The sequence below is a fragment of the Vombatus ursinus genome, unplaced genomic scaffold, assembly GCF_900497805.2.
Source record: "Vombatus ursinus unplaced genomic scaffold, bare-nosed wombat genome assembly UNPS02014792.1, whole genome shotgun sequence".
Taxonomy (NCBI): Eukaryota; Metazoa; Chordata; class Mammalia; order Diprotodontia; family Vombatidae; genus Vombatus; species Vombatus ursinus.
Window position 1 is genome coordinate 13,988,194 of NW_020954570.1, and position 24,487 is coordinate 14,012,680.

At 36.7% G+C, this 24,487-nt stretch overlaps 1 long non-coding RNA gene across 2 annotated transcripts; it reads right to left on the reverse strand.

The window, feature by feature from the left end:
* Positions 1-4,777: 4,777 nt before the first annotated feature.
* LOC114048324 lies at positions 4,778-14,453 on the reverse strand. Of its 2 annotated transcripts, none has more exons than XR_003569737.1 (3): positions 14,216-14,453; positions 11,837-11,954; positions 4,778-4,854 (listed from the first exon to the last, which is right to left on the reverse strand). It is a non-coding gene; the product is annotated as an uncharacterized LOC114048324 (long non-coding RNA). The 2 variants fall into 2 exon arrangements; XR_003569736.1 differs by lacking the exon at positions 4,778-4,854 and adding an exon at positions 9,616-9,689.
* Between the last annotated feature and the right edge of the window lie 10,034 nt (positions 14,454-24,487).

The window sequence follows — 24,487 nt, forward strand, 5'->3', positions numbered from 1 at the left end:
TTTCTTTTTGCTAATATCTCTGAGTCTCCAATCTATTGGTAAGGGTCTCTGTACCCCACACACTGAAATTAACAACATAATTGGGACAGTCCCAATTACAAAGTGAGATCAGAACTATTAACCAAGCACAGTACAAGCCATAGTAAGAATGACCAAAATTAGGGACTAATTTGAAGGGGAAAAATCAAACAACATCAGATAATCAAGAGATTGTAATATACAAATAACAGAAAATAAAAGCCAAAGGGGTACAACAATGGACAACAATAATAATAGACCTTAAATTGCAGCTTAGTACTCCTGGATCTCAGATGTCCCATGCACAGGTCCCTAGCACACCTTTCCTTGGGGCAATCTGGAAAATTTTGTGTCCTCAAGGGCACCGCTTCATTGGATTTTTCCATTCTGGTTCCAGGTTACTAGTAGAGCCTCCTCAGATGTTCCTACTAGAATCCCTTACAAAACAGATCTCAATACAAATTGGCACAGACTCTCAAAATTTACTGCTCCAATAACTAGTTTATATTGTGAAAACCACCTCACTTTGTCTCTTTTTCTTTATCTGTTAGGTAAAGGTTATAATAATTGTAGTACCTACCTCACAAGATTGTTGTGAGACTTAAATTGATAACTTGTAAAGTACTGTGCACATTTTAAAGAGTTGTCTAAATACTTATCTATTCTCATCATTATTATTATCTATTCCAACCCCCTCAGTGTATGGTTTAGGAAATTGAGGCCTAGAGGGACTTGTCCAATATCACATAGGCAAAAACAGAGATGGCTATGGACCCAGTTCCCTTTTTACACTACACCATTATGGTTATGGGAATGGGCAAGCATGAGCATAACGTGTGGGGGAATTATTTCTCGCTTTAACTTTTTCAGCTTTAATTTACTCTGCTGGCCATGGCATTGTGGAATTTCTCTTTTTAATCTTTAAGTCACATTCTTTTCCTTCCCCCTTATGATCCCTGTTTCCATTTTTATCTCTTGTGCATTGATAATGATTTTGTTCTTTCTTCATCAATTTCCAACATGCATTGACTCCAGGTACCTATTTTTCCTACTGTTTGCTCTGTGATATTCCAAGAACACAAGGGCTAATGCTGATATCTTACCTCTACATTTGCTTCCCTCTTTGATATGACTTTATCCTGCTTTTAGTATATCAGGTCTACCTTTTCTGCACAGCTATGTCAGCTGTAATATAGGTTTAAGTATGATTAAGACTCTTACTGAAATGTGTAGAAACATTTTTGGTATTTCAGTATTAAGATTCTCTATATATCTAGCTTCAGATTAGCCAAAATTAATCCAGTTTTAATTTTTTTCTAGAAAGGTTCCTTTAAGCTGCTTTTTGCTATTTCTCTCTACAGGGTATAAGACCAACACAACTACTACTTCTGGACAGGATTAATACTCTGCCCAAATTGTGAAGTAACTTGTTTGTCCTTAAAATATCAGGATATAGGGTGTGTTCAGGGAAGGCTGCCCCGTTTTAGGGCTGCTTTTTACCTTTGGTGTGGCTCCAAGAAGCTGTAGCATATGCAGCAGCCATACCCTAGTAAACTGTTTCAGCAGACAGGCTAAACCAGATTGAGGGTAACTGAGAGGTCTCAAACCTTTTGGTGAGTTAGGTGTCTATTCCAAGCATGTGAAGACTTCCCCCAGTGGAATGGGCAGATGAAAACAATTTGTTACAATGGCTGTGAAGATGGCTGAAGCAGGCACTGTGGAGTGCTTAGAGCTTGGTTAGACATCAAATATGCCAAGGTTATCCACTGCATCCCGAGCCATCACTAGTCATCTGGACTTTGTCTTGCCACCAGACGGAAGCAGCAATGGGATTCAGCAGCCCCCTGGGTATCTGAGCAGGCTTTTTGAACAAATCACAACTGCTCACCTCCTAGTGTGAAGAAGGGCCTAGAAAAGGTCCCCTAAAAAGTGTCTACTTCACCCCATCCTGGCCTACTTATTCTGGCAGGCAGAGATCCCACCCTGTGGTTGAAACATAAAAAAAATGTACAAAACCTTTTGCAAAGATGATTCTGCTCACCATTGGTACATGGAATGTGCACATGCTTATGGACAATATAAAATCCAGAAGACCTGAAAGAGGAACAGTTCTTGTTGCGAGAGAATTAAGCAGGTATCACATCTAAATAGCAGCCTTGAGTGAAACAAAGCTGGCAAATGAAGGCCAGCTCACTGAAGTTGGAGCTGTATATGTTTTTTCTGGAGTGGCTATAGTGAAGGGGAGCGCCATGAAGCTGGCATAGGTTTTACAATCAAAACTAATCTAGTCAACAAGGTTTTTTTTTTTAATTTGTCTACCAATAGAAGTGAATGACAGGCTCATGATAATGTGATTGCCACTTGCAGGAAAGCACCACACCACTATCATTAGTGCATATGCTCCCACCATAATGAACTCTGATAAGGTCAAAGAAAAATTTTATGAAGACCATGGAGATCTTCATCATCAATGTGCTGAAAGAGGATAGGCTTATAATTATAATTCTGGGTGACTTTAATGCAAGATAGGCACAGACTACCAGACATGACAGGGAGTCCTTTGGAGGAATGGTGTTGGAAACAGCAACGGCAATGGTCACTTACTACTGAAGACTTGTGAGTCTCACAACCTTCTCATCACTAACATTTTGACAGGAATATGTGTTGTATTTTGTCAAAAGCTTTTTCTGCACCTTTTTCTGCAAAATCATATGATTTTTATTATTGATATGGTCATTTATGCTTTTCTTATATCTTGCAAATTTGCTGAGTTGCTAATTGAGTCAAATTACTTTTTTAGTTGATTCTGTAAACCTACAGAAACCTGGGCATCTTATGTTTTAATAAATATTCATCCATTTAATTTAGACTTTCAGGGTTTTTTTTTGACATATAGTTAGACAAATAGCTCCTAATAATTTCATATATTTCTTCTTCATTGTGAATTCACCTTTTTTATTTTTGATACTGGTGATTTGGTTTTCTTCAAGCTATCTAATGGCTTTTTTATTTTATTTTATTTTTCTAAAATATTAGTTTTAGTTTTATTTATGAATTCAGTCATTTTCTTTTGCTTTCAGTTTTGTTAATCTCTTTTGATTTTCAGGTCTTCTATTCTGATGCTGAATTGGGTTTTCTTTAAATTTATTCATTTTCTAGTTGGTTTTTTTAGGTGCATGCTCATTAATCTACTTTTTCTTTCTCTTACTGATAAAAATGTTTAGCAATATAAATTTTTCCATAAGAACTGTTTTGGCTGAAACTCCAAAATTTTGACATTTTACATCATTGTTGCAATTTTCTTTAATGAAATTATTGAATGATTTTTTGATTTATTCATTGACCCAATGATTCTTTAGGATTAAGTTATTTTCAAATTAATATTTAATCTTTGCTTCAAAAGATTTTTCTTTTTTTTATATCATGAAGAGTAAAAGATGAATTTAATATTTTTGCTTTACTGCCTTTGTGAAATTTTTAAGCCCTAATATGTGATCAGTTTTTGGGAAGATGACATGCATAGCTAAGAAATAGATATGCTTTTATCTATTCCTATTCAATAATCTCCAGAGGCCTATCATATTTAACTCTTCTAAAATTCTATTTAGGTATTTCATTTCTTTTTTGTTTATTTTTGGCTAGGTTTATACAGGTCCAATAGTGGTAATGAGGTCTCACGCTATTATAATTTTACTTTCTTTTTCATCTTATAATTCCTTTAACTTTTGCTTTAAAATTTTACATGCAATGCCATTTGGTGCACATATGTTTACTATTATATTAATTAGTTATCTATGGTACCTTTTAGCAAAATGTAGTTTTCCCATTTATCTCTTTTAATTAGGTCTGTTTTTGCTGTTGCTTTGTCTGAGATCACGATTGCTTTCCCCTGCCTTTTTTACTTTAGTTAAAGCTTAATAGATTCTTTTCCCTTCTCTTTTTCATATAGATTTTTACTTGTCTTATACATTTATGTGAGATAATTTCCCCCATTATTCCTCTCCCTTTCCCCCTCTAACTGTGTCCCACTTCCCCTTCATTTCCATTCTTATTTTAAAATCAACAAAACATAAAAGAATCACCTCCAGGCCTTCTCTTTAATTAGACTCTCTCCACAATTCCTGATGATGGAAATGTTTTGAGGAACAATATATATCATGACCTCATATAAGACTGTAAACAGTTTAAACTTTTTTATTCCTTTATCATTGTTTTTTGGGGGTCTACCTTTTTGTATTTCTCTTGACTCCTGTGTTTGTATGATAAAGTTTCTACCCAGCTCTGGTCTTTTCATCAGGAATGCTTGTAAATCCTCTATTTCATTTTCCCCACTAGGATTATATTCAGTTTTGCTGGGTAAATTATTCTTGGATATACCTTTTTGCCATCTGTAATATCATAATCCAAGTTCTCTGTTCCTTTATATGGCTGCTGCTAAATCATATGTGATACTAGATATTACTCTTCACTTCTTGAATTCTTTCTTTCTGGTTTCTTGCAATATTTTTTCTTTGAGGAGCTCTGGATTTTAGTTTCAGTATTTCTGGGAATTTTCATTATCAGGTTTCTTCCAAGAAGTGATTGGTGGATTCTTTCCATTTCTGTTTTGCCTTACAATTCTGAGCAATCTGGCCAGTTTTCTGTTAGAATTTCTTGAAACATGGTGTTTAGATTATTTTTTCTTTCTTTCTTTCTTGTTTTTTGTCCCTAGATGGAAGTTTCAGTAGACTGCTGCTGGTTTCAGCCACTGGGAGGCTCTGCAGGTTCAAAGTGATAAATTGCAGACTCCTTTTTTTCTGGGACTCTGGAGGCTAGAACTGAGTCTTTGTTCTGCTCCTAGAATCAGAGTCACACAGTTACCATTCACTACAGAGCTCGTTCTTCACAACCAGATCCTTTCTGCCACTTCTAGATGCAGGGACCCTCCTCATTTTGCCTTAGATCTGTGACCTGAAACTTGGTAGTGTTGACTGAGCTGTCAGATGGCACCCCTTCCCGCACCACTAGTTCTGGGATCCTCAGAATCTTTGGAATCTTTTCCTGCCCTAATGCCCAGTCCGAACCCTCTCTCTGGCCCTGGATGTTGGAACATTTCATTCTTAGAATGCTTCTGGCCAAACCTGGTCCCCAGTGTCCATAACCTCTCTCTCTCTCTGTCCTCTTGTATTTCCCAGTCAGAATTTGGTCTGTTGTGTTTTCTGAGTGTTTGTGAAGAAAATGTGGTGGGGAAGCTAGGCCCTACTTCTTGCTACTTTAACATCTCTCTGCATTCATATTATTTTAAATGTATAGTGATTAAGATATTGTGTAGAATAATGCAAATGTTCTATATTTCTGACATGAAAATAGTAGTCAACTTGTCAAAGAACTGGATAATTCAATTTGAGGAGGGTACAATTGTATCATTTCAACACAATTGTTTAATTTTTAAAATTTGTCAATCAATTGTGATCTTGCATGAATATAACCCGAACCTGAAAACTTATGCTGTATTCCCCTCTGCTTTAGGAAAATTCTCCAAGGTGGGGGGGAAAGCAATCAGCAATACAGAAGTGAATGTTCTCACCTAAGCACAGTAAGTACTGTCATAGCCAATATTGTACCCGTACTAAAAACAGAAACCCAAAGACTATCACATTCTTGGGAAGCTAGTAGTCAGAGGGTGGGTTGAGTGTTTTGAGAAGTTCCCTTGCACAGCTCTCTAAGAATAAACATGTGTCTATTGTAGGTAGACGTGAATTATTTCTAGTTTTCAGTATCTACTATTACAGATTATAACCTGTCTATACCTTACTAAATGATTTTTGAGTTACTTACTATAGCTTTTTAAAAATCATACTTAGGTGGCCTTCATGATGAATCTTTTCAGATTTGGCTTGCTTAGAAGACAGGCACACAATGCATTAGTGATAAATTCTACTGGGAACTTTTGTAACTCTGTAGGGTTTATATTCTGTTGCCATATTCTTCAGGAATTCAGAGTAGTACCTTCATAACTTCACTTTTGTAGAGGATCAAGTTGCTTCAAAATAAATCATTCAGTGTATAGGGTCTAGGCCTATTTCTCAGTGTATAGGACCTAGGCAATTTTTACCATCTAGATAACAGCATATTTCTAGACTGCCATAAGATGCATTTTTTATCACAAAGAGAGAGAGAAAACTATTTCAAAATTGTAATTATTGTTATTCTAGTCTCATAAATAAGTGCAAACATCATTAGCTCACAATTTTTATTTTATTATTAATTAAACCTTATTCCCTCAGTGAAATTATTTGGTAGTAAAACAAGCAAACTACACATTTTTCTAGCACTCCGGCACCCATTGTGCCACTCTGGAGAAAGTGTTAAGTTGGTACATGTAAGCAATGTTTAGAAAGCCATGAAAGAAAATGCTATCAATTATAGGTGTTATTTCTCTATTTGCGTGAAATATTTATATTGACTCAACTGGAGAAATAAGCTAATGGATCCTGTACCACTCTTTCCTATTGAATTTTTACCCTTTATATCTCAACTCAAATATATCTCCTCCATAAAGCCCTCCTTGATCCCATATCCCATCTCAGTCAGAATTGAGAAGAAATAGCAGTGAGTCATAGCCTAGTGTGGCAATATGAGCCTAAATGAACAAGAGTTTTTCATGACTCTGGCTTAAAAGCCTAAATACCATCCTTTTACTGCATGTGACAAGTTGCAATGACACCTTTGCTAAGTGCAAAGTCTTCCTGCTCTGCTCTAGGTTTTGGCAGGCCTTTTTTGTTTTGTTTTGTTTGCTTGCTTTTTGTCCCTGGGATTCTAATCTTTCCTTCAGTCTCAGATCCCCTTGCTTTATTGCCCCAATTTGCTTCATTTCGTGTGGAATGGGAACCTGCTCTTTGTGCCTGGCCTTTAATCATCATCTCATTCTCTCTCCCTTTACTACAGTCTCTGATGACTCCATTTACTCCATTCTCTTCACTGAAGAAAAACCCTTCTTTTCCACTCTTGATTCCATCTTCTGTCTCCTTTGGAATATTACCCACATGATAATCCCCATTCTCCCTCTCTCCCTCCCCAATTTTCAGTTTCTCCCTCTCTAGTGGCTCCTTCTCTGCTACTCTCATGCATGCACAAATCTCTCCTGTCTTTAAAAAAGCTTCTAACTCCAAAGTCAGTGCTTTTTCTATTGTACCACCTCACTTGCTTCTCTCTCTGTGACCTCATTAGTTCACATGGGTTTAATTGTCATATTGATTTTTAAAACTCTCAGGTCTACAAATCCAGTGCTAGTCTCTTTCCTAAGTTCCATATTACCAACTGCCTATTGGACATTTCTCACTGGATGTCCCAATGGTGTCTCAAACTGAATATGAAATGGAATTCATTATCTTTTCCAAATACCCTTATTCTATAGGATAAAACACTATCCATGCAGATACCTGGGTTCATAATCTCTGTGTCATCTACTATTTTTCATTCTCTCTTACTCCATATATTCATTCAGCTGCCATATCTTTTCATTTCTCCTTCCATCATATCACTCACATCCATCTCTTTCTCTTCACTCACACAGTCATCACACAAGTTTAGGTCCTCATCAACACTATCCTCAGATGTTGCAATAACTTGCCTCAAGTCTTTCCCATCTTAAATCTAATCTCTGAACAGTTGGCAAGGTGATTTTGACTAAAGTGAAGGTTTGACCATCTCATTTCCCTACTTAATAATCTCCAAATGTTTCCTGTTACCTCTAGGATCAAATATAAAATCCTCTGTTTGATATTTAAAGTTCTTCACAATCTGGTCAGTCTTATTTTCCAGTTACTCCATTTCAGCCACTACATTACATTACAATCCAGACAAATTGACCTTCTTACTGCTTCTCATACTAACATCTTCTATCTCCATACTGGTTGTCCCCCATGATTAGAAAGAACATCATCTCTGCCTCTTGGTATTCCTGGTTTCCTTTAAGGCTCAGCTTAAGCACCACCCTTTACATGAAGACTCCCTTGATCCCCAAAGCTATTAATGTCTTCCATCCAAAATTATATTTTATCAATTTTGCATCTATTTTGTTTATAGCTACAGTTATGCCTCCCTTACTAGGTGGTAAATTACTTGAATACAGGATCTCTTTCATTTTGTCTTTGTATCCCCAGCACATAAAATTGTGCATAGTATGTATGTATTGATGGATGGATGAATGACTTTGGTATGGGATGATAACCAGGTAACTACTAACAATCTCTAATATGTAAACATCTCTATAACTGCCACCAGGTTGGAACCATTTTATCCCACACTTTGGGGTGATTCCACTATTCAGGCTGCATCAAAAAAGAACAGGATTAAAGGAAATGCCAAAAAAAATGCTCAGGAAGGATATTTCCTTATGACAAAGCCCTTCGTGAAGTTTATTTGTATAGAGTACATGCCTGACTCCTTGTTCCAGTAAATCTCTTTTTGTTTAAAATATTCATCTTTTTCATTTGCCTAATATTTTCATCTTGATGTCATAGTGCCATCATGACTAAGACAGTTCTGGCTCCAATACTACTGTGAGTGGGTGTGTGTGTATATGTGTGTGTGTGTGTGTGTGTGTGTGTGTGTATGTGAGAAATGGTCACTTAAATTCTCTTTTTAATGTAATCATTTGCAAGATTAGGCAGAATAGTTTCTGTCTGCCTATTTAAACTGTGAGCAGGATGCCCAGGGATTGTCTAAAGAATGCATATTTTTTATTATTGGTAGCATATCTAAGCAAAACTAGTGACAATGCTATTGTTAGTTTGAATTCTTATTTATGACCTGAAACAAAAACACAATACCAAAATGTGGTTTTAACAATCATCATCATCATCATCATCATCATTACAATAATAAAAATCAGTCTGACTGAAGATTCTATGAAAATTCTCTCTCTTCCTAGGGAGAATTCTGGGAAGAATGGATGTACACCTGCATAAACAATAGCAGAAGTTCTAAGGACAGTTTATTGGCCTTTGGCTTAGGGAAGAGGAAAAGAGAAAATATAATGAAGTTCAAAAGAAGGAAAATATGCTGAGAAGGAGGTAATTCTCTCTAAATCCTCATGGGAATATCAATTTTTTTGTCTGACTAATCCAAAAGGAAATTACCATTAAATTCAAAGACTGGTTTGTTTTTGGATTAGACCTATGGTTTCATTGTTCTGCAATTGCTCTGTAGCTTACTGGGTTAGAGAGCTGCCCAGGGCACTAAGAGGTTAAATCATTTTCCCAGGGTCACCCAACCAGTATGTGTGAGAGGTAGGCCTGGATTCCTAGTCCTCCTTACTCTAAAGGCAACACTTCCCTATACCAATCTATGTCTAATAAAAATTAAGAGAGTTTTAAGGTAGTTCAGTTATGACTTGCAAGGCTTCATAGCATATTATACATTAAGCAGAATTTGGAGTCAGGAAGAACTTTTCAAACTTTGACACATAATGGCTGTATGGTTGTGCAAAAAAAATTTTAATTCTTAGCACCTATAAGACTCTACTTTGCAGAACAGTTGCCAGTTTGTTTTTGAATGAAATTGCAGGTCTAGACTAAAGAAGGTTGTTTGACATCTAAATAATTGATAAGTCCTGTTAATTCTGCCGCAGAACATCTGCTTCTGTCCTCTTCTTTTCACTCACATAGTCACTATTCTATTTCAGGTGCCTGAAAATAAGTAAAATTAGAACAAAATATATTATATTTTAAAACTAAGTCATAGGCCCACAGGGATCATCTGTAAGTATGGATTGCTAGCCTCCCTTTCTATTTGAATTTGACACCACTGTATTAGGATACAGAGATATTGTAAATAAAGATAAGAAGGCAGAAGTGAAAATCCATCTTTTACAGATAAAAATGCAATAAAAATAGTAATCAGTTCAGTTTTCACAAACCGAAGACACTGACCCAAATGGAGACTTAGTAATGAAATCCTAAATAATAAATGATTCAAAGAACAAATCTTAGAAACAGTTAATAAATATATGAAATTGAATGATATTTGTGAAAAATATAAAATTTCTGGGATGTAGCTAAAGCAGGCCTCAGGGGGAAAATTATATCCCTACACACATTAACAAAATTTTAAAAAGAAAATTAATGAATTGAATATGCATTTTACAAGTTAGAAAAACAACAATTAAACAAACTGAAAATAAGCACAAGAGAGAAGATATTAAAAATGAGAGGAGAAACAGATAAACTGGAAAACAAAAACTATAGAAATTATAACTAAAACAGTTGAGATGGAAGGAAAGAGTAGGTCATGGGATTTAAGGAATATGAGAAATTGGAAAATTTGGAGGTTTGAGGCTAAGCAGCTATGTGAGAGGAGACGGTGAGGAGAAGAGGAAGATGGCAAGACAAATGATAAACTCCTTGAGAAAGGAGTTAGAAAGATGAGGGGGATTTGTAAACTATATCCAACTGAAATGCGAAAAGTAATGCAATAATTTTGGGTGACTTGAACTTCATAAATGTAACAGAAAAGAAAGCTTGCAGGCCCCAGTCTGACCTGTGAAAACAAGAAAATATAAGGAAAATAAATGAGAGCTATGGAAGAAAGGCATGAAAAAAAAAAAAAATTAATGGCTTGAAACAAAAGGTTCAAAATCTTTCCCAAGAAAATAACTTCCTAAAAATTTGAATGGATTAAGTGGAAACTATTGACTCAATGAAACTAAGAAATATTAAAACAAAGTCAAAAATTGAAAGATAATCTGAAAAAAATGCAAAGTATCTCATATCATAAACAACTGACCTGGAAAATAGATCAGGGAGAAATAATTTTAAAATATCAAAGCTGAGACACCGTGTTTCAAGAAATCATGGGGAAAAAAACCAAAACACCCAGATCACTTAGAAGCAGAGGGAAAAGTAGAGATTGAAAGAATCCACCAGTAACTTCCAGAAAGAATTCGCAAAATGAAAATTCTCAGGAAGGTTATAGCCAAAACCCAGAACTCCCAGATCAAAGAAAAAAATAATAAAAGCAGCCAGAAAGAAATATGTTAAGTACTAAGGAGTCACAAATAAGATCACATAAGATTTAGCAGCCACTACATAAAGGACTGGAGAGTTTGGAGTGTGGTATTCCAGAAGGCAAAATATCTAGACTTACATCCAAGAAAAATTTACTAGAATAACTAGAAAATCAAAAAATAAAAACCTCAAATTAGGGGCAGTTAGGTGGCACAGTGGATAGAGCACTAGCCTTGGAGTCAGGAGGACCTGAGCTCAAATCTGGCCTCAGACACTAACTATGTGACCCTGGGCAAGTCACTTAACACCAATTGCCTTTAAAAAATAAACAAACCTCAAATTAAACACCAACATAGGAATTCTCTTAATAATACTTTTTAATACTTTTTTAATAATACTTTTTATTTTTACTAATAATACTTTTAAAATAATACTTAATAATGCTTTTTTATATATTATATTAAATAATGCTATTTTGTATTTATATTTTTATATTTATATTTTATTCCCCTCACTGAACCCTCACTTGTAATAAAGAATATTTTAGACTTCTCAATAATGTTAATATTAAAATTTGACAAAGAACGCAAAATTAGTATTATACAAGCATCCATTCAAATGGACTCAATTCAGTCCAATGGTAAAACTCAAAGATCACTAGATTTGGATACAGAAGTCCTGGGCACTATCCATACTACCCTGGGAAAGTTACTTCAGCTCTCTGCACCTCCGTTTCCACATTTGTAAAATGAGAAACTTGGACTATATGATTTCTAAAGTTCCTTTTAGCTGTAAACCTCAGATAGTTGATGACCAGATAACTGACTTACCTCTCTGGTGCTTAGTGGCATAATGTCTAATTAGGACTAGACCAGGTGTTCCAGTTGGATCCTATTTTCAACTGAAAGGCTAGATGGCCTTGTATTGAGGAAACATTAACAGGTGAGTCTGGACCAAAAAAAAAAAAAAAGCCAGTGAAATCATCATTTTTTTTAATTAATTTATTTTGATTTATCAACAATCACTTGCATATGTTTTTGAGTTTAAAATTTTTCTCCCCCTTCCTCCCCACCAGCCTCCCCAAGATGGCACACAATCTGATATAGGCTATATATATACATTCCTATTAAACATATTTTCACCTTAGTGATGTTGTAAGTAACCACCAGAAAGAGGAAACAAAACTCAACAGAAGAAAGAAAAAAAATAGCAAATAGTATGCTTTGATCAGCATTCAAACTCCATAGTTCTTTCTTTGGATATGGATACTATTATACTATAAGAAATGATGAACAGGTGAACATCATTTCCTTTTGATTCAATAGTAAGAGCATTTTTATAAAACTTTTCTTTTTAGCTCTTCAAAGCAAAACTCTCAAGTTTTTCTAGTTTTCTTCATGGTGAGATTTTTTTTCCCCATTATCACACTCATGTTCCCTTTGCATTTTTCTTTCAGTCAATGACATGACCTAGAATGATCACACAAGATGGTTCAGGTACCAAGGGTTTCTGATCAACTAGTCCAGACTTGAACTCCTCCTGCTGTCAGTATCTGATGCTGAAAACTCTTTTTACCAGTCAGCTCTGACTGAGGGCCCCAATAACTCTTGCCACTTTGAACTCACAAGGTTGCCACTATGAAAATGGATACCTTGATTTGCTTGAGTCCCTCCCCCATTACCAATTATCCAGGTAGCTAGAAGAACTGTATGAGGACTGGTTGTATTGCTTGACATACCACCAATCTTTTGCAGTGACCGAGAGTAAATCTAGCTGGATGTACAGAAAATTAGCAACTCTGAAGCCAATTAAGTTCATATCAGCTTTGAAGTAGACCCTGAGCAATTTCGTGGTTTATGGACCTTCAAGAGACATCTCCAGAGACCCCCCCTAATTGTTGGTTATGGGGCTCTAGGACACATCATGTTTTACATCCCCTTATCTTATTGTTTGTGCTCAGACCTTGAATTGTCAGGCTGATTTGTGTATCAAAGAGCCATATCTGACCCTGGAATTCCTTATTCCCTCTCTTGAATCTCCCCTTCTTTGGGAATGGGGACTGACTATTTCCTGCCTTTCTCCCCATATTCCCTTCCTCCCTTTGTTTGAAAGGTATTGATATCTTACTCTTTCCAACTGGACCTTGAACATGTCAGAACAGACATTGTTTCATCTTGTAAGCTTATTCTCAGGCAATAAATGCATTTATAATCCGTGTAAACTGTGACTGGACTCTGGTTCATTCCATGTTCCCCTTTTTGGGCCTGGGTTTTCTTCCATTTAACAGTTCACAGGGTTTTTCTTTAACATCCCAAAGATTAAAAATGTCTATTTTTAAAATTTCTTACACAGGTATAAAGAACAAAAATATAGGAAAAAAATGTGACCAGAGCCTCCTGTCTGTCAGTATATTTGCTCAAGCTGCCACATGTGAACAGTCATCATTTCTGTCAGGGTTCAGGAGGGTACCTGGGAACTGGACTAGAGCCCCTTACCCACCCCTTAATGGAAGTCCTAGAATGAAAGAGTTACAATTCCTGGGAGTAAGAGCAGAAGCTGCCTCTACTTTTAAATTGATGCACTACCCTTTGTCTTTAGGAGATCAATAAGGATGCTTTTGGCGCATCTATCTATAATCCCTAATTCCAGAAACATTTCTAGGCTCCTGATTAAGACCAAGCATCTTCCTTTCCAGTGTCTAAATCTTGTCAAATAGACTATAGATATATCTCTCCCCCTTCCCCATCCCCCCCCCCAAAAAAAAAAAAAATAAAGCATACTTATTCTGGAAGCTTTAACAAATTTAGTTGTATATGTAAAAGGAAGTTTTCAAAGACTTCCCAAGGACATGGAAGTCTAAAGCTGGGAGTACTGGCTCTATCAGACCACACCCTCAGGAGTCATTGACTCCTCAGTTTGAGCTTCTACAACCTGCAGAGAGGGTCCCCCTACAACCTTCTCCCTCAGGGGAGGAAGTCATTCCCTCCTCTTGAAAATAGTGATAAGATAAGCCTGAGGCTTTGTAAAAACCCATGGGGGTTCCACAATCTCTATCCCAAATCAACTCTGAGAAAGCCTCAATTCTTGTGGATCCTTCCTCAACCGGAACTGGATTCTCTGGGTCAGAGACCATAACCTAATGCCCTCATTCCCTAACCCTTCAGGGGAGAGCTCTTTACTTTCTTTATTACCCTATTAGCTTTACTTACCCTATTAGCTGCCCCTCAGCCTTCATTGCATCGTCCTTGAAAGCAGAGAGTTCTGTCTGCAGATGCTGAATGTACCAGAGTAATTTACTTTCAGTATGACTGTGCAACCATGTACAGAAAATGCTAGCCTTGAAGCTTTCTTTACCCTTCTGAACAACCTCCTGCAGCACTCTTAGAGCTCATCTGTCTGCTTCAGTGGGATATTCTGCCTCAGTGAAAGCCTGTTACCTGTCCCACAGAGAGGACTCCCCAAACACCATCAGGAGGGCTCTGGTGACAGAAAGCCAAATGATCTGTCTACCCTTCTCTGTACTGCAAATATAGATTACTTCCTCCAGTTTAACCATGACATGAGTCTGGAGGCCATCTCCTCTTTCCCAGCCTGCCAAGACTATGCCAAATTGTGTAGGCATAGCTGTAAAACCAGTTCCCTCTTAGTTTAGGTTCCAAGTTGGAATGAAATGGAGCATTCACAAGTCACTGATATTTAACAAAGGAGGAGGTTTACTTTGCCCTAACACAAGCAAGAACATACAACATGGATACAATGGCATGTAGTTTCTCTGAACAACTCCCCCCTCACCCCTAGCCTCTCAACCTTGAAACTGCATCTAGTTAGTATGGCAGAAATAAAGGTAGACCTAAATAATTGGAGAAATTTTCATTACTCATGGGCAGGCCGAGCCAATGTAATAAAAATGACAATACCGCCCAAGTTAACTTACTCATCAATATCACACCACTCAAACTATCAAAGGATTACTTTGTTGAGTTAGGGAAAAAAAAACACAAGGAAATTTATATGTAGGAACAAAAGATCAGGAATCTTGAGAGAAATAATGAAAAGTGAGAAGGAAGAGATCCTAATAGCACCAGATCTCAGACTATATTATGAAGCTGCAATCATCAAAAACAATTTGGTATTAGTTAAGAAAGAGAAATTAGGTACACAATATACAGAAGCAAACAAGTACAGTACCCTAGTGTTTGATAAACCCAAAGATCTTAACTATTGGGGTAAAAATTCACTATTCAAAAAACCCTAGGAGGAAAACTGGACAGCAGTCTGGTAGAAACTAGATAGACCAATGTTGCATACCACATACCAAGATAAGCTCCAAACAAATACATGACTAAACATAAAAAGTAATATCATTTTAAAAAAATTTTAGAGGAGAAGGGAAAAAAATTTAAATTACAAAAATTTTAAACAGAGATTGGATGGGTATTTATTGAGTTGGCTGGATGGCCATGGAGTGCCCTTGCAAGTGTTGAGATTGTATGATTCTGATTATTTTTATGGGAATTATGATTCTAGAGATTATAGTTGCATATGACCTACCATATGAGCAAGACAATTTATTCAAAGGATCACAAGGACATTTGAATGTGACTTGTATAGACTATATCTAATATGTGTCTTTGCTTTAAGGATCTGTGGTTTTAACTAAGTACTCCCTCCACCGGTACACAACACAACCCCTCTTTGCTTCAGCAGCCTTCTTGAGTGACTACTGCTGAAAACATTCATCATGTCACTGCCAGTCATTTGGTAATGAGTGTCTCTGAATATTAGTTGACCCACTGATACCATATATAGAGTGCATTGCAGGACTCAAATAATAATAATAACAGCTAACATTTATATAGCACCTACTATATGCCAGGTGCTATGTTAAGTGCTTTACAAATATTAGCTCATTTGATCCTTACATCAATCCTGGGAAGTAGATGTTATTAATATTCTCATTTTACAGTCAGGAAAATTGAGGCAACCAGAGGTTTAAGTGACTTGCTCAGGGTCTCACAACTAGTAAGTGTCTGAGCTCAGATTTGAACTCAGATCTTCCTGACTGCAGACCCATTAGCCACTGTGTCACCTAGCTGCCCTGTGAGGCCTTTCCAATTTAGCAATCCTTGCCAGGGCTTACATTCTGCTGACATAGAATTCTTGGTCACCTTTAGAACCCAATCAGGGATCAGAGTAGGAGCTTAGTGGAAACTATATACATACACATAAATTGTGTTGTTTATTTCCAAATAATTAACTTATGGCTAATTGCTTCCCCTTTTATCCTAAGTTATTATCACTATCTTCATTCTCTTTCATGAAAATAGTGTTAGAGTAGGAGTATACAATGGAAAATAAGACGAGGACAAACAGGCTTTCTAACTACCTCCATTTCAAACTTTGAAGAAAACTAGCTTGGGTGGTTTTAACAACATAATTTTTATGCAGCTGTTCGGGTGATGCGTTGTTATGGATTTTCTCCCCACACAAAGAGTCTAAAGGACATTTCTGGGACTTCTCACTTCTTGGGCTACATGTCCCTATCTACCTGAGTGCTTAAGTATCTAGAACTCCCCAAAGGTAATTAGCATCTCATTTTTCATGAACTCAGACTTACGAGGCTTCAACATATACAACCATCAAGGGCATATAAATGACCCACATCGGAGTTTGTAAAGAATCAAGAAGCATCCACCCACGAGGTCAGCCTTAGCCAAAGGTTCATATAGCTTCCATGGCTTGCAGTAAGTACTGCCTTGGGTGCGATCCAGACAAAGGGAGGGAGGCTGTTCACTCCCTCTGTTCATTTTCAACACTCCTCTCTGAGGTTATTTGTGCTGCATTCTCTTTCGATAAAAGTTCACCTCTAGTTACTGCTGCCCATAACAGTACATCTGTAGCACTCTTTTGCATAGGTGGCATAAGTCCTTTCAATACTGTCACTGTCTTTCATTGCCAATAGGTTTAGTGGGTCGTCTCACCAATGCTATCACTCAACTTTTCTTTGCTGCTCCCAGCAATTCAGCTCTCTTCCAACAGATACTGATTGTTTTCTCTCCAGCTTTCAGGCAGAAGTCCAATGGAAAGAGGCTAATAGCATTGTTCTTTTATTCCTCTATGCCAAATTGTCTTTAAAATTTTCTGGGCTGTTTACAACCAAATCCTGTAGCCCCACCTTCTACTCAAGGATTATTCAGGCAGCTACAGGAACCTACAGGAATAGCTACTTCTTGAACCACTGGAAAAAGTCTCTGTTTTTTAATTCAGTTCATGGTGGTTTTATCTTCACCCAATGCCTAGGAGATGTGTCTCTGGTTCAGATGAGCACTTTCTACTTACTTGAGACTTAGCGCAACATTTCCATTCTCTTTCTATCTGCCTTTCCATCTCCCATCTTCACTTGCTTTGGAGCAGCTACAGCCAGGTTATTACAGAACACCCGAGATATTTTCTTCAATGATCTTCCAGAGTGAAAGGATTAGGGCAAAAGGGGGCTTCCACTGATTGCTTCAAGTAGAAGCAGAGAATCAACCACAAAGGTAAACAATTTGTGCATTAAGTACAATAGGGACATCAATTATCAAAGAGAAAACAGTTACAGGGTGTAATACTTTTGACTGACTTGATATGCATACATCTCATTCCTCAAAGTAGTGAAGATAGCTAAGAAAATGCTTCTGAATGCCTCAAAGTCATATTAGGCCCTAAACTTCCTACATTTCAAACCGCTAAAGTAATGACCCCAAAGTTAGGTCATTGAAGGCCAAGCCATAGAATGACTCAGAAGTCAGAATGAAGGCCAGATAAAAAGTCTGCCAAATCATCCTCCAGTAAAACAAGTGCATGCTTGGAAGTCAAGTGGAGCTATCTTGGTAGACAGTTTACACATTTAAATTGTCTTTGAAACTCTTCCCAGATATCTCTAATGTTCACTTTGTAAACTCTGACTTTTAAAAATAATAACAGCAGTAGTGGCATTTGAAGATTAAAGCCAAACTCATTTTTAAATGCTGATTTTAACTCATCAACAAAAATGATAGCCAATTTGATACAATGGAGTAACTGAGCTCAATATTTTATCAGATGGAAGGGCTGCCAAATAGATCCAAGGCTATAAATATCCAATGCTTGGCTAATCTGGCTGCATAGGTCCCTTGACAAATTGTTACGGCCCAAAGAACTATCAGCTGACACCATACTAAAAATATCACTGAGAAAACCATGTCTAGTTGAACTACAACATGCCTCCCCATCTCCTTCACTCAGCCCAACTTCTTCTTCTCCTCCCCCACTCAAACACCACTCAAACTAGCTTCTTCTATATTTCCTTCCGGAGAAAGAGGGTCTGTTTAGAGGGAGGAGGCTGATACTTACTTGACTTTTTCCAACCTACAGTTTCCCTCTAATAGAAAAAATTTAGAACAGGATTCATAATGTAATCCCTCACGTAGAGTTCATATACATGAATAATCCATAGTATATACTTGTGGTAACATGGGTCTGAGAACTTCCTGGCATACCAGGATTTGTAGTTCATAGGGACAAATATTTCCTCTCAGCCTTGAGAGTGATTTGGGACTATCAGTCTTTGAGCTGAAGCATTTACCTAAGTCATGTCTGAGAGTTTTTAAAGGGACACACATACTCTGTGAGAGAATGAGGGAAAAGAGGGGAGCTTCAAGAGCTCAAGAGCAGTGGGGGAAGAGTAATGAGCCCCACTTGGGACTTAATGAGCTGAGCTTGAATCCATAAAACAACAGGTCCAAAGAGAAACTGAAAAAAGACCTCCCCAAAAAAAGACTGAAAAGAGAAAGCAAAAGAAGTGTTGAGCTGTAGTAGATTGAGAAGAAATTGAAGAAGGTCAATAGATATTTTGAAGCAGAGGACTAATTGTACTGAAGCTACTAATTGCACTCACTTCTTCAAGGACTGAGGAAGTTCAAGTTGCCTGTAACAGAAACAATAATGTATTCTGTTTACTTCTTCTACCTAACAATTTCCTGTATGCTTCAAACATAAAGAGGCCAAGGGTTAGCTAGTGGTTTAAATTAGGACAGAGAGGAAAACCTCTGCCTAAATATTAGGATTTTTCCTAACTGAGGGCTTTAAGCTACTATTTGTATGATATACACATATGTACGCATTCATGCTTGCATGCATGCATTTATGTATGTGTGTATGTATGTAATACTGCCTACCCTGGTCCCTGCTGCCTGATGGCTAGTTGTATTACATTTCACTTCTCCCCCAGGGTTCTCTGAAACCCTTAAAGGGTTTTGGGTGTGTGTCTAAGCTCTCTACAAATGGCTCCAGCCACCACCAATGATGTTCCCTCAAATATGTGAGGTTACTTGCACTCCAGTTCCATTTAGCAGCCAACATTCAGATTAGCTTTCACAAAGGAATGTTCACTTCAAAGGGTATAATCAAAATATGCAAACTTAATCTCCTAACATGTGGGAGACACAATACCGCCTTCCTCCAAACCATCTCAGTCTCTGGGGAGGGAAGTGGCATTAGGTTCATATCTTAGTTTCATTCCCATAGAGCACAGTCCCAAGCTTCAAAACCATAAACCCCCCTGGGGATCTAGTCCCAGGCATCCTGGCTTCCGTGGGGTTCCCTACTGGATTGACTAGTTATAATAGCCTACCTGGAATCCTGGCCTCAAAGTCATCATGGCTCAAAATCCTGGTCCAGGAAATCCAGTGGGAATCACTGTCAGCACCTGAAACTGAGAAAGACAAATGAAATTAAACTGAAACAAACATCCCCAGCCCCATTTATAGAAGCTGAAGAGGGAATGGTCCTTCTCTCTCACAAGTTCAGTTCATGGTGCCAGTACTATAGGTGAACTGTGACCTTCACCCTCTGGATGCAGCAGGAAAAAGAAAACCAGCAGGAAAGAGCAGGAGCCAAAAAAAAAAGACTGTTCTAGTCTAGCCAGTTTTAAAGCTTCAGCCTTTCTGGCTGCATAGATAATCAAAGGAGACTACCCCCCAACTAGCAAAGTTTGCACTGAACACTTCACAGCTGAACACAACTAAACTGCACGCTGCTCACCAGAGTCACCTTCTTGCTTAGCTACAGTCCTTGGCCATCTCTTCTTCAGTGAAAGAGTGGATGCTGCCATACTTTTAACTGAAATCACATAGACTTTTTGTTGCTACATTCTCTTTTAGAGAAAGGCAGAAATTTCCTATCTGCCTTCCCAGATTTTTGGCTATGAAATCTGTCCTTTTCCTGTTAGGGAAATCTCAGTCCCAGGTGCCAGTCTTTAGAACAGATAGCTAATTCCTTTAGTCTTAAATATCTTTGTCACTGGGCTTATAAATTAAGGCCATTTTGAATTTTTCCTTTTCTCCTGCTACTCATCTCACATCAATCAGATATATTCCTCCACTATTGACTTTTACTTTTCCTGTCATGCATGAGGAGATGGCTTTTCTGGCCAAAACCAACCCCTCTACCTGCACCTTTGATCCTATCCCCTCTTATCTTCTCCAACAGATGGTCCTTCATTTATCATTCTCACTCTTTCTTATCTCCAATCTCTCCCTATCTAATAGCTTCTTCTTTACTGTCTACAAATATGTCCATATCACCCCCACCCCTTTAAAAACTCCATTTGATCCTCACTTGCATTACTAAATTTCTTCACCATTCAAATGAACTTGCCTCTCCAAAGTCACCAGTGATTTAATTGCCAAATCCAATGGCCTTTTCTTGTTTTTGTTTTTGTTCTTTTGTTTTTGTTTTTGGCAATTGGGGTTAAGTGACTTGCCCAGGATCACACAGCTAGTAAGTGTCAAGTGTTTGATCTGAGGCCGGATTTGAACTCAGGTTCTCCTGACTTCAGGGCCAGTGCTCTATCCACTATGCTGCCCCTCAATGGCCTTTTCTTAATCCTCATTCTGTTGGTTTTTGGTTATTTTTTCTTCTTCTTTGTAGCCTTTGACAATGTCCATCACCCTTTCTTAATACTCTCTTTTCTAGGTTTTCAGAACACTATTCTCCAGTTTCTCCTCCTACCTATCTGACTTTTCAGTCTCCTTTGCTGGATTGAGGACAGGCCTGCTAACTATCCCTTATGATTACCTCTATCACTAGTTTAAGATTAGCTATGATTAGAACTTGCTTAGTCAAAGTGGCAGAATAGTATGAAGAAGTACAACCTAGCTAGCCCTCCAAAACTCTTCCACAAAGATCTAGAAAATTCACTAGACCAAATTCTGTTATAGAAATTAAAAAAAAAAAAGTAACAGTAGGAGACCTCAACTTTCCCCTCTCAGAACTAGATAAATCATAAAATAAATGAGAAAGAAATTAAGGAGATGACTAAAATTTTAGAAAAGTTAGATATGATAGACTTCTGGAGAAAATAAAATGGGAATAGAAAGGAGTATACCTTTCTTCAGCAGTACATGGCACCTTCACAAAAGTTGACCATGTATCAGGACATAAAAACCTCATAAGGTAATACAGAAAAGCAGAAATATTAAATGTACCCTTTTCAGACAACAATGCAATAAAATTTACATTGAATTGACCCTGGAAGCATAGACTAAAAACTAATTGGAAACTCAATAATCTTTTTTTTTCTTTTGTGAGGCAATTGGGGTTAAGTGACTTGCCCAGAGTTACACAGCTAGTGAGTGTTATGTGTCTGAGGCCAGATTTGAACTCAGGTCCTCCTAACTCCAGGGCTGGTGCTCTATCCACTGCACCACCTAGCTGCCCTAAAACTCAATTATCTGATACCACAGAATGAATGAATCAAAGAACAAATCATAGAGAGAATCAATAATTTTTTAAAAGATAACAGTGAGACAACATGCCAAAATTTATGAGATGCAGCCTGAGAAACTTGATTCCTTAAAGACCTCCTACTCTATTCCAATCAGTATCAACCAATTTGATATGATTATAAGTTCTATATATTTGGCCCCAGAGATGTAAGTTGCAGATGGTAAGATCACTTGTGTAATCATGGGAAGCTGGCTGGAGGCCCTCTACCTTTGTTTTTCCTTCTTGTGGTGACCAAATCCAGTGTGGTGGAGGTGACACAACTACATGGAGAATCCCCCAAAATTATTTTTGTACCTCTGGACCATTTTCTCTTGACCAACATGAGCAAGCGCCCATCTTATGACCACCTAGTCAATGGAGATATTCCTTGCTTTGCCCAACTTGTAACTCTGCTGACATATTATTGTTTTCTTATTTTAGTTCATGTATCATATGTCAGCCAATGAAATTATTCTGTATCTGGTATAGCTGTTCTTAAATGTCTACATATCTAACCCTTTAAAAATAGGGCCCTGTTAGGAGGTGGCATCTCAAATCATAAGGGAGATATGAGGTCCACTTCATTAGAAGGGACCACGGACCCTTTAACAAAGTGCCATTGGCTCAGAGCTCTGCCTTAGTTTCTTTATTATAGGTTGGATAATTTTTATCCCCACAAGCCAAAGCAGTACTTAAGGGAAAATTTATATTTCTAAATGCATATATCAATAAACAAGAGAAAAAGCAGATCAATGAACTGGGCTTGCAATTAAAAAAAAAAACTAGAAAAAGAACAAATTAAAAATCTCCAATTAAACACCAAAATAGAAATCCTGAAAAATCAAAGGAGAGATTAAAAAAATTTTAAGTTAAAAAAATTGAAATAATAAACAAAATTAGGAACTGCTTTTATAAATATATAAAATATGTAAACCATTAGTTAATTAGATTAAAAAAATGAAAAATGAAAACCAAATTACCAGTATCAAAGATAAAAAGGATGAATGAACCACCAATGAAGATAAAATAAAAGCAATTATTAGGAGATATTTTGCCCAATTAATCTGACAATCCCAACAAATCTAAGTGAAGTGGATGAATATTTACAAAAACATAAATTGTTCACATTTAAGAGGAAATAGAATATTGAAATAATCCTATCTTAGAAAAAGAAATTAAACAGGCCATAAATGAGCTACATAAGGACAAATCTCCAGGAACAGATGGATTTACAAATGAATTCTACCAAACATTTAAAGAACAATTAATTCAAATACTGTATAAACTATTTGGAAAAAATAGGCAAAGGAGTCCTATCAAATTCCTTTTATGACCCAAATATGGTTTTGATACATAAACAAGGAACAGCAAAAACAAAGAAAGAAAACTACGGACCAATTTCCTTATAGATATTAATGCAAAATTTAATGTAAAAAACTAGCAAGGAGATTACAGCAATATATCACAAAGATCATATACTCTGACCAGATGGAATTTATACCAGGAATACAAGGCTGGTTCAAAATTAGGAAAACTATCAGCATAATTGATCATATCAATAACAAGAACAACAAAAATCATATAATTATCTCAATAGATGCAGAAAAAGCTTTTGACAAACTACAACATTCACTCCAATTAAAAACCCTAGAAAGCATAGGAATAAATGAAGCTTTCCTTGAAATGAAAAGCAGTATCTATTTAAAACCAGCAGCAAGCATTATTTTTACTGGGGATAAGCTATAAACCTTCCCAATAAGATTAGGTCTGTTTATCACCATTGTTATTCAATATTGTACTATAAATGTTAGGTTTAGCAATAACACAAGAAAAAGAAGTTTAAAAAATTCAAATAGGTAATTCTTTGCTGGCCATATGATTGTATACTTAGAGAATCCTAGAAAATCAACTGAAAAACTAATTGAAACAGTTAACAACTTTAGCCAAGTTGCAGGATATAAAATAAACACACATAAATCATTAGCATTTCTATATATTATCAACAAAGTCCAGCAGGAAGACATAGAAAGAGAAATTCCATTTAAAATAACTGGTGACTATGTAAAATATTTGAGAGTTTACCTGTCAAGACACACTTAGGAACTATATGAACACAATTACGAAACACTTTTCACAAAAAATATAGATGGCTCTAAATAAACAGAGAAATATTAATTTCTTATGAGCAGGCTGAACCAATGCAATAAAAATTACAATTCTATCTATAATTATTTATTCAATGCCATAGCAATCAAGCTAACAAAGAATTATTTTATAGAGCTAGGAAAAATAACAACAAAATCCATCTTTTTTTTTCTTTTTTTTGGCTAGGCAATGGGGTTAAGTGACTTGCCCAAGGTCACACAGCTAATAAGTGTCAAGTGTCTAAGGCTGGACAAAATTCATCTTGAAGAACAAAAAGTCAAGAATAAAAAGGGAATCAATGTTTAAAAATGTAAAGGAAGGCAGTGTAGCAGTATGAGATTTTAAATTATATTACAAAGCAGCAATCATGAAACAATCTTGTACTGGCTAAGAGAGTAGTAGATCTGTGGAACAGACTAAGTATACAACACACAGTAGTAAATGAACATAGTAATCTAGTGTTTCATAAATCCAAAGATCCAAGCTTTTGGGACAAGAACTCACTAGTTGACAAAAATTGCGGGGAAAACTGGAAAGCAATTTGGCAG